Genomic DNA, 11,663 nt, shown 5'->3' on the forward strand with positions numbered 1-11,663 from the left:
GGGACCACCACGATCTTAGCTGCGGCACCCCAGACATCCAGTGCACGGAGCGAACTTTGCTCGGTGCCAGATGACTGGCATGCAGGGCGGTGGCTCGTGATGTCATGGCCACGCCCCTTTAATGCAAGTCTATGGGAGGAGGTGTGATGAATGTTACGCCCCTCCCATAGACTTGCATTGAGGGGGCATGGCCATGACTTCACGAGCCTCCGGTGCTGCACCCGACACTCTAAATGCCAAATGCTGGGTGCAGCAGGGAGATGGCGGGGGTCCCCAGCAGCAGGACCCCCACGAACAGACATCTTATACCCTATCCATTGGATCGGAGATAAGATGTCTAGGGGGGGAGTACCCCTTTAACTTCAACAGCATCACAAGATGGCAGTTTTCCAGATGAGACAATACTTTATATTTTTAATGTATCAGTATAAATACTTTTTGGATCTCCCGTATACAGGACTTACATTCTCTACCTGTCAGTCTATGAATAATAAGCTCATATTATTTAGGAGTTGTTATTCCTTTGTCCACGCTTCTTGTTTGCACCGGCTTCTAATTTGATTTAATGCCTTAATTAATTTCCAGCCTAAATGTCTTAATTAATATATTAATATTTAATGTCTATTCTTAACTTAGGAACTGAACATAATTGTTTACATACATGGACCGATACACTGCATTAATATTGTTGTGATAAGAACGGATGGGATGAGACTTGCAAGAAACAACACAGGTTAGAATATCCTTAGGCAACAGATTGTGAGGCGGACAGAAGGAGGTGAAGGATGAAGAGATGATGTGATGGTATGAAAACTAAACTGAGATGAAATGAATGCAGATTATGAAGATGTGCCCATCAGAGGAAATAGATGTACTGCTATCATGTTCTATATATTAAAGGGGTACTATTCCCCTAGACATCTTATCCCCTATACAAACGAAAGGGGATAAGATGTTTGATTGCGGGGTCTTTCCGGTGGGGACCCCCATGATCTCGGCTGTGGCACCCCAGACCTCCGGTGCATGGAGCGCACTTCACTCCGTGCCGGATGACTGGCAATGCGGGGCGGAGGCTCTTGACATCCCTGTCACTCCCCGCTCGTGAGGTCACGCCCCCTCCCATAGACTTGCATTAAGGGGGCGCGGCCGTGACATCACTAGCGGGCCATGGCTGGACGTCACGAGCCTCGGCGCTGCCCCTGACGCTCTAAAGGAACTCCAGGTGCTGCAGGGAGATTGCCGCAGGACCCCCGCAATCACACATCTCATCCCCTATCCAAAGGGCCATTACGCCCCCTCCCATAGACTTGCATTGAGGGGGTGTGGCAGTGACATCACGAGTGGGCCACGGCTGTGATGTCACGAGCCTCCGGTGCTGCATGCGACGCTCTAAAGGAACGCTGGGTGCAGAAGGGAGATCGCCGCGGGACCCCCGCCATCAACCAAAAGATGTCTAGGGCCGGAGTACCCCTTTAAGGCCCACGTAAGAATCTAGTACCTCAGCCATCTAAGTGCCCTCTTCTAAAGGTTGTATATCCTGTAGAAAAGCATTATGATATAAAGATCTTAGTTATCATAGCAGCTGATTAGATGTGTCTATCACTTCTGAGAACAGGAGAACCATGGCAGATAGAACCTAGCATTATTTTGTAGAGTTTTCTAGATTCCCCAAAAGATGTGAACCTGGTTGAAGTATACGTACATGCCAACAGGGGACGTTTTATGATTGCAACCCTATTCAAACACCCTATGAGGCAACATGGAGGTCATAGGATGAAGGTTGTCTACTTGCTATGTAGATTAATAATAATTATTATTATTTATATAGCGCCTACAGATTCCGCAGCGCTTACAATTATGGGGTTTGTACAAAGACAAGTATCAGACATAATATTACACAATAACTATTCAAACAAGAGGTGTGGATTAGAGAGGAGTCCCAAGAAAAAGCATCACATGGACGCCATATAATGCTGATGTGGCTGACTACAGCTTCGTCTACCAATCTCTCTCCAATCAACCACAATTGATTGATAAAGGTTTTAGAAGCCAGACTTGGAAAGGGCCAGAGAAATTATCTATATTGTCTCCCCTAGTTCACTATGTTCTCCCATTTCAGCCCAAAATGGGGGTCATCTTCTAGAATTACTCCAGTCCTCATATGTGGACTTTTCCTACCCTGTTCTTTCTCAGGCCCCTATTAGAATTGTCTATGACCAGTATACTGAGGTATTTTAGGAGATGAATATTCCAATAAGTATAGGCCAGAAGTATAAAACAGAATACCAGGGAATAGAGATTTCCCTAGTAATGTCCCACATACATGGACAAGTAAAAATAACAAGGTAAATCCTAGTGTTCTCGGGACACAGACGAAAGGGAAAACAGGCAAGACATACAAATGGTAAAAGGAGGTGTGTGTGTTTGTGGCGGGGGGGGGGTTGGGGACTGGGAGGTTGTGGGGGAATCCTACATGTATGCAAGTGGAATATTGGAAACTGCCCTCAAGTTGCAGGTGAGTGAATCCAAAAGAAGACTAGTCAATCAAGTTCAACGTATAACCTTATTTTGTCACTCCTGTGTTGATCCAGAAGAAGCCAAAAAACCCTTATGAGGCTGATGCCAATTGCCCCATACTAGGGGAAAAAATAATTCCCAACTCCAAATATGGCATCAGAATAAATCCCTGGATGAACGTTCTGTCCCTATAAAATATATTACCATAACCTGTAATGTTATTACTCTCCTGAAACAACTCCTGGCTATGACAATCTCGGCAGCCAGAAAGATAAAATAGGTACGTTTCCGGTCTCACTCAGTTCCCTTCGGCATCGAAGCGTGCAATTCTGCTTGTTCAGATCTCTTCCTAAGGTTAATCCCTGTGACCGAGAAGCTAAGGTTATAGATTTGAATCCAGAAGCGGGGGGGGGGGGGGGGGGGGGGGGGGGCGGGGAGTTGTGCTCTAGGGGGTCGGCTGGGTCCTAGATACAGGGAGTGAAGTCTTCCTACACTGGGTCCTTTATACATGGGGAAAACGACCTACAGTTGGGTCCTACCTACAAGAGATCCTACTTACAGGGGCAAGCTACCAACAGGTGGGGTCCTGTATATAGGAGGCAAGCGACATACCAGCTAACATCACACACCTCACCAAAGAGTGGTTCCAGCCATCACATTAGGGTGAGGTAATTTAAAGTTTTCCCAAACATGCTAACCTTACCTCTGCTATAGTCCCCTTTTAGGGACAGTAACATATGGGAATTTATTCATCATTGTTCTGTTCTGTAGTTTTCATTGCTCGATAGCCCTGAATACCATTTATTTTACTCTTCTTTAGGCTGCCATCTCCCAGTCTTCATTATACTCGCCGCCGCTGCTTTTCCCATCCATAAGTTTATTAGGCCTCATTTTAATTATGTAACTGTCTAGAACATGGACTCCTTGACATTCACAGCTATTAATACTTACCTATAAAGCTCCGAATCTTTCAATAGTCCCGCTAAGAGCAGTTGGAGTTTATTGCAGCGAGTAACCTGCACAGAACTTCAGATTATGAACTTTAGGGAAAAGATGAATACGTTTATGGACATGGAAACTGCGGAGAAAGTACTTTGATGTAGGGCCATTAAAATATCAAATGCAAAGATCACTTACTCATGTGCATAATTCCCGCGCTCTGTGTAGATGACAGGTTTTGTACGGGGAGATCCCGTTCAGCTTTCAGGATTTAATGTATTTTTCAGTCGGGTTTCATCAAGATACCTGACGTTAGATGGCTAATGAGTTAAGAAAGGAGTAGCCTGCTCACAGCCGCGCGTACGGGAACACAGCTGACAACGTGTAAACAGCAATCTGCTAGAGAAAACAGCACTTTTACCGCACTTCAAACACCGCGCACATTCAGCTTTACTTTTTTTTTTGAGGCAGATATACAAGCAAACAGAAAAATATATGAAAAAGGACATTAACTTAAATTGCAACTCTGGGTATTTATATGTGGTTGTGATCTGTATCACTGTATAAATGCAGCATTAGGAGTGAATTAACCCTTTATTGATATAATTTTACATGGTGGTAGCATTAAAGGGGTATTCCGCCCCTAGGCATCTTATCCCCTATCCTTTGGATGACTGGCGATGCCGGGCGGAGGCTCAAAATGTCAAGGTCACGCCCCGCTCGTGACGTCAAAACCACGTCCCCTTAATGCAAGTCTATGAGAGGGGCGTGATGAGCGGGGCGAGACCATGATGTCACAAGCCACCGGAGCTGCACATGTCACTCTAAACGAACGCCGGGTGCAGCAGGGAGATCGCAGGGGACCCCAGTGGCGGGGCCCCTTCGAATAGACATCTTATCCCCAATCCTTTGGATAGCAGATTAGATGTCTAGGGGCGGGGTACCCCTTTAATGGCCTATAATGTCTCCACATATCTTTTTAAGGAGAAACATTACCACTTTGGTCCCACAAGGATAGGAATCTTACCAGCCAGCATCCTGCTCTGTACTGACAGAGAGTAAGAGGCAATAACCCCAAAAACAGCTGTCTACAGATTTTTTTTTTCTTCTGAAATGATTCCTATCTTAGCATACATCCTCGGTTATGTTTTAAGTCTTCTACTTGGAGTGAAAAAAGCAAAAAAAAAAAAAACTGGCTTTAAAGCGCAACTGTCATGAAATTTTAGTGTAATAACCTGCACACAGCCTTTGTACTGTGTGCAGGTGTTGTGTACAGCAATTATTTTACCTCATATTTGCAGGCTTTTGTGATGCTAAAACGTGCTTTTAATCAAAGCCACTGACGGTCGGATAGGCATGGTGCAAGGTACGCGATGCCCCGCCGCCACATGCCCTCCCACCCGCCCACTTTGTATCTCAGTGCTGGGACTGCTGTGTGATTGACACACAGGTCCCAGCACATGCGCCCTTCAACTAATGTAACGTGCGCGCTGCTGCGTGTCATCCAACAAGCGCTCGCTCCCGCGCTCTCTGGAGGAGCGAGCGCTTGCTGGATGACACGCAGCAGCGTACGCGTTACATTAGTTGAAGGGCGCATGCGCTGGGACCTGTGTGTCAATCACACAGCGGTCCCAGCACTGAGATACAAAGTGGGCGGGTGGGAGGGCATGGTGGCGGCGGGGCATCGCGTTCCTCGCACCATGCCTATCCGACCCTCAGTGGCTTTGATTAAAAGCACTTTTTAGCGTCACGAAAACCGGCAAATATGAGGTAAAATAATTGCTGTAGACAACACCTGCACACAGTACAAAGGCTGTGTGCAGGTTATTACACTAAAATTTCATGACAGTTGCGCTTTAAGGTAAGGCATGAAAGAGCTGCTTTGCATATCCTTTTTTCTCCCCTTTTTTTTCATAAATGCCCTATGGTTCTATAAGCTTCCATATGCCTTTATGATGCTCTCCACAAGGTGAAACCTTTGGTCCCATGCCAATAGAGAAAAATGGCTGCTGGCTCCTCCAGCTGCTGTGGCATTTAATTTGGAGGAATATCCCCCTCTTTTCTACCTTAGGTACCCTTCAGACGAATAGAAAGATAAGGAACAGCCCAGCAGCTGTGTACTAAAAGAAGGTTGTCAAGACGTGCAAAGATCCCCTTACAAAAGTGCAGCAGCCATGAATGCTTCTTCTCGGCCTTATGGCTAAGATCAAGCGTAGTATCTGTTCTTATCAGTTTCATGCTGGTGGCAGGCGACGCCAGTGTGGGATTGGTGGGGATGGGTGCTGCATGGTAGGGAGCAGGTGTACCGGGGCGTTCCGGGGCTGGTTCTGAGGAATCAGCCCGACGGCTGCCCCAATGTGACCTGCTTCTTTCCTCCGGGTCTCGCCATGAGGCTGAGAGGGTCTAGAGCCAAAGTAATTTTGTGCCTCGGGGAGTGGTGACCCCGAGGTTCCGAAACTCACTGGGTGTACTGGCTCACTGAGTGGAAGCACGGGCACCATAATCTCTTCACCTTGTGGCACCCACCTCTTGATTCCCGGCCTTCTGGCGAGGATCTGAGGCATTTTTATAGATCCGTCCGGATGTCCGGGCAGTATATCTGCGCACATTCACTTATTTATTTATTTTTGTCTCACTGTGTCACTTTTTGCATGTTGTGTGTCTACAGGATTTGTCAGGATGTGGTAGCCCTTCTGGGTGTCCCTCCTGGTGGTCTAGGGGAGGTGGGTGTTGCCATTAGGTTCCGCACCTCCCTGCAAACACCCCGGGTACTCCTGCTTTGGCAGGGTACCAACCATTATCGGCTCTGCGGGCAGATACCTTGGCTAACGCCAAGGGGGTTGTCGGGAGCATTTGTGGTCCCTTAGTAGCTTCAGCGAAAAGGGACATCAAACCTGGAACCTTGCAGGTACCTTTTTGTCCGGAGGCGAAGGGTAAGGTTTGTTGGGGGGCCTCTCTCCTATCGGAGAAGGGCTTGCGATAGACCGCATCCTTTGTGCACGTTTTTTTTAGTGTAACACGTCTGCACTTTTTCTTGCACTCTGGGTGATTCGAGAGCTCTTAGAAAAAGCAGCCATGGATGCTCCCTTGATGGCCAGTTAGCTGCCCTCTGCCACTGAATCCTTTAGTCCTGGCAGGAGACCGGGCAACGACTGTCTCCCAGACGAGCTCTATGTAGCACTGGGGGAGCTCACTTGCTCAAACCTGTTGGATTTGTATGAGAAAATGGTGGTGGAGGGCAGAATGCCTCCTTTGTTGAGGTAGAGAATGATCGTGATCTTGTGGAGAGGATCCTTGTCTAGGTATTTGCCAACAGGCTGAAGGCTGAAATCAGGCAGATTTCCACCAGAACTATGGAATTCCTGGCCACAAGATCGAAGACAGTCTTGTTCTCATTACATCCAAAGCTATTGAGTTTTGTTTCATGGTTGCTCTATGTATTGTGATATGGTTTGGTGAATGGCTGGAAGACTGACCCCTTTCTGGTCATCTTTGAGGTCTTTGATAGTTCACCACCAGAGGAATCTGACATCAGCTTACCCCTCTTTGCCATTTAGAACACCAATGCTCAGCTAGACTGTGTGTACTACACCGCTCCCCTTACTCCTGTTCGACCCATTAACCTTATATATCTTAAATAACCACACGGACAACTGATCTCTTTTAGTGGACGTGGGAGTCGGCCACAGCTTTATTCCTTTAACCTTTTAACCAGAAATAACTAACTATCAACCTCCGTAGGTTGACTACCAAGAGGAAGCAACCAGCCAGCCGCCGGCCTAAGCCGACGGGCATAAAAGCCTTCCACCTTTTCTTATTCCGATCTCATATCTCCTGTACCGCCAGCTGTGACTTCACAAACACAAAAGAATAACACATGCAGACAGAAATTACAAACAACGTCTCTTAATAAATTTTTTTTTTTTATAACAGGGGGTTACAATTAAGCACCGTAGCAAAGAAGTAACAACCAGAGAAAATTTGGGCGGGAGGGCGGGGCTTTCTCCCTGGCGCTGAGACCGGTAAGAGGAAGTGGGAGGGGGGGATCCCCTCCTTAAATAGCAGCAAGCCCACCCTCTCTGCCCCCATCCGCTCTCCTCATTGGCTAACCCTCTCCTATCGGGACCAATCTCCCTCCCGTACCTGTAATGGGGCTCACCTTAACCCCTTCCTTACCTCCTACCATAGACCACACAGTCCGTGGCACCTAGCCCTAGGCGGCCCGGTGCCCACCAAACAGGAGAGATCGCTGACAGACAAAAAAACATTCGGCCTACAGCTATTGAAGGTGTTTTGCTACCTAAATGGTGGCAGCTTATCTCCCCGAGAATAATAAAATCAGGCAAGTTGAAATTCAGCATGCCTTACTATCTCCCCCAAAATCTGTTTGGGGAGAGTTAGGAGCCCCTATGCACATTACAATGCTGGACTATACCAAAATCCCCAAATCCACAAGTTTGCCAAATTTGATATTATGTGCATGGCCAGCTTATGCCTTAGACATTGAGTTCCTTGACTCAAAGGGGTACTCCAGCCCTAATACATCTTATCCCCTATCCAAAGTATAGGGGATAAGATGTACGATTGCAGGGGTCCCTCCGCTGGGGACCCCCGCAATCTGTCATTCCGCACCCACCTTTGTGATAGGGGATAAGATGTATTAGGGCCAGAGAACCACTTTAAATGCAGAAAGTGGGAAGGCGATAGTTGACTTAGAGGAACCAAACAATATATTCATCTATTTTTAGGCAAACAAGGTTGCACAAAAAGGGAAGATGCATCCAATATCCTCATAGAGTATTAAAGATTCAGCCACCTCATCACACTACCCCCTATGGAATCCACTGGGTCCTAATTTTGCATTTTCTTCCTGTTATACAACACTCCTGCTCCAACACTCATAATTGTAACCAGGGAACTGGAAGTTCCTTTGGAACACAAAAAAAGAGATTTTTTTTTTGGGACTTGAATCGACCAGGTGGCATCAAGATGGTTCCTGTCAATTATTGATGAACTTCTTAGTAAGGACGGTCCCCGGCCATGACTCTAACCTATAGAGCAGATGACTAGAAGTTAGTTTCCCGTTTCACTCCTACAATGTAGATATATATAGTCATACAGAAAACAGCTTGTTATTTGTAACTCAGACTGGTAACCTGGCGAGATCCAGAAGAGGCCGCTTTCTGCGGAGGTTGTGATTTACATGTTAGCGGACGCTGATCTGATGCAGGTTAATTCTTAATTTTTGTAGATATAAATCAACATTTCATCTTAACATGCAACCTCTCATTCATCTTTTCTCTTCAGTGCCTTCTACACCATCTGTTCCTATTTCCCCGGGCTGTGCTGTTGACATCTGTTGGGCTGTCTCTCAGGCTGTTCTATCTCCCACCGATACTTGGCCACTGCATCCTTTTCAAGCAAGGGCAATTTATGCTTCAATTGAAGATTGTAAGATATACAAAATACTGTAACTGGTCAGAATACATTGCAAGTCATCAGAGCAATATACCAACAACATGGATGTGAATTCAATAACAGGATAGGGTGGCTTGTCGGAATCTAGGCCGGTGCAAATGGATTGCAGTATTTAAAGGGCAACTGCACCTTGAGTGAAATAGCGTATGGAATTGGCATGATGTTCTCTTCCTTGATCAAAGCTAAAGACGGAATCTTGCTACTTTACTGATTAAAGGGGTACTCCACTGCCCCCGCGTTCGGAACATTTAGTTCTGAATGCTGGGTGTGGGCTGTGGGAGTTGTGATGTCACAGGCACGCCCCTCACGATGTCACACCACTCCCCCTCAATGTAAGTCCATGGCCATGGGAGGGGACATGGCTGCCACCACGCCCCCTCCCATAAACCTATATTGAGGGGGCGTAGCGTGACGTCACGACCCCCACAGCCCGCACCCAGCATTCGGAACTAAATGTTCTGAACACTGGGGCAGTGGAGTACCCCTTTAAGGGCAGGGTCACGCGGAGCACATGAGCCAACAGCAGTCACAACAGCAAGTTCCCTGCTGCAGCTGGGTAGCTCTGTGTGTCCGCTGTAAGGCTGGGTTCACATTACGTTTTCAGCCATACGGGACCGCATACGGCTGGGGGGAGCTAAAACTGGGCGCTCCCGTATCCCTGCCGTATGCCGCTTGTATGTAAGTCATTTCAATGAGCGACCAGAGTGAAACGCTGATTCCGGTCGGCTCATTTTTGCCTTGCATGCAGTTTTCCCACCTGACCTAAAACCGTGGTCGACCACGGTTTTAGGTCCAGTGGAAAACCACATACGGGGCAAAAATTAGCCGACTGGAGTCAGCATTAAATGAATTACATACGGGCGGCATACGTCAGCGCCCGGTTTTAGCTCCCCCCAGCCGTATGCGGTTCTGTATGGCTGAAAATGTTATGTGAACCCAGCCTTAGCAGTGGATTTCCTGCTGGCGAATGGACACACAGAGGTACCCAGCCGCAGCAGGGAGCTCGCTCTTGTGATTGCCATCGGCACATCTGCAGTATGAAATACATTCAGGATGCGCTCCGTCTGACCCTACCATAAAGAGTGCAGTGCATAGTGGGAACTTATATGACAGAAGCCTAGTTCAAACTCAATGCTTAGGTCACATGAATGTCAACAGAGTGCAGATGGTGTTTTCATAGACACCTACAAAGCAGCATCAGATATAGGTTTTATCAGTCAAGAACTGCACTATTCACCATTCTACAGCTTTAGAGCTAAAATCTCCCAGAGTTCCCTACTTGCTATCACGCCCCCTCCCATAGGCTTGCATTGAAGGGCAGAGCGTGACGTCACACGGGGGCAGAGGCGGGACATCACACGCCGGCGGCCCTGTGGTCGCCGGTAATCAGACCCGGAGCCAACACGCTCCGGGGACTGATTACAAACGGGGTGCCGCGTGCAAGATCATGGGGGTCCCCAGCGGCGGGACTCCCGCGATCAGGAATCTTATCCCCTATCCTTGGGATAGGGGATAAGATGTCTAAGCACTGGAGAACCCCTTTAAATCAGGCGTAAATTGAAGCTTATAGGCCCAGAGCAAAATCCATAACAGTTCCCACCCCATCTAATTTAGTTATATCAACGTATATAAGTATATTAATGGCCCATACAAAAAATATGTTAAAAAAAACTGTTGCGGGTTAAACCTCCTAAAAGGACAAGGGGGCACTTCCTCCATTTGGAGAAGAAAAGGTTTAGTCTCAAGGGGCAACACGCCTTCTTTACCATAAGAACTGTGAATTTATGGAACAGTCTATCTCAGGAACTGGTCACAGCAGGAACAGATGAAAGCTTCAAAACAGGATTAGATACATTCCTAGAACAAAATAACATTAATACTTATGCAGAAATATAAAATCACATCCCTTCCCCTTCATCCAACCACACCCCTTCCCTTCAATTCCTTGGTTGAACTTGATGGACAGATGCCTTTTTTTCAGCCATACTATGTAACTATGTTATATGACATTTATAGTAGTGTCTTTTTATGCAGAAATAAGAACTAGCCATGCTACCTGAGACAGCAGAGGATGATGCGTTGTTTTATGACAGAGGGAGGGGCCGGGGAGAACTGCCAAGACAACACCACCCTGAGGACTACACAACTTCCTGTCAGGAAAGAGGAAGGAACCAGAAGGCTGCTGAGACAACACTAGATTCCCAATAAGAGGACTACACGACTTTCTGTCAGGAGAGAGGGAAGAGCCAGGGAGCTGCTGAGACAATATGAGACTGACAAGAAGAGGACTACACAACTTCCTGTCATGGTGAATCACACATAAAGACGCTGAAGCCGGTACAATTAGTGATAACACAATATTAGTAAGTTATTTATCTTGGGGGCAGATAGTTTTATTTAAAAACAGTTTTCTGATACCAGAATACCCCTTAAAGGGGTACTCCACCCCTAGACATCTTCTCTTATCCAAAGGATAGGGGATAAGATGTCTGATCGCGGGGGTCCCGCCGCCGGGGACCCCCACAATATTGCATGCGGCACCCACCTGTTTCTTGTCTGGAAGCGCTGGAGGGTCTGGGCGTCGCGATCATGGGAACATCACGACTCCGCCACTGTGTGACGTCACGCCTCGTCCCCTCAATGCATGTCTATGGGAGGGGGCGTGACGCCCCCTCCCATAGACTTGCATTAAGGGGACGGGGCATGACATCACACGGGGGCGGATTCGT

General features: G+C 47.3%; 1 long non-coding RNA gene and 1 pseudogene across 1 annotated transcript; both read left to right on the forward strand.

Moving 5' to 3' along the window:
• Positions 1-723: 723 nt before the first annotated feature.
• On the forward strand, positions 724-11,365 carry LOC130284936 (uncharacterized). Its single transcript, XR_008847192.1, has 3 exons — positions 724-804; positions 8,764-8,907; positions 10,969-11,365. It is a non-coding gene; the product is annotated as an uncharacterized LOC130284936 (long non-coding RNA).
• Positions 5,637-5,744, forward strand: LOC130290073 (U2 spliceosomal RNA; annotated as a pseudogene).
• Positions 11,366-11,663: the final 298 nt, after the last annotated feature.

This window comes from Hyla sarda, chromosome 8, assembly GCF_029499605.1.
Source record: "Hyla sarda isolate aHylSar1 chromosome 8, aHylSar1.hap1, whole genome shotgun sequence".
In the NCBI taxonomy this organism is placed as follows: Eukaryota; Metazoa; Chordata; class Amphibia; order Anura; family Hylidae; genus Hyla; species Hyla sarda.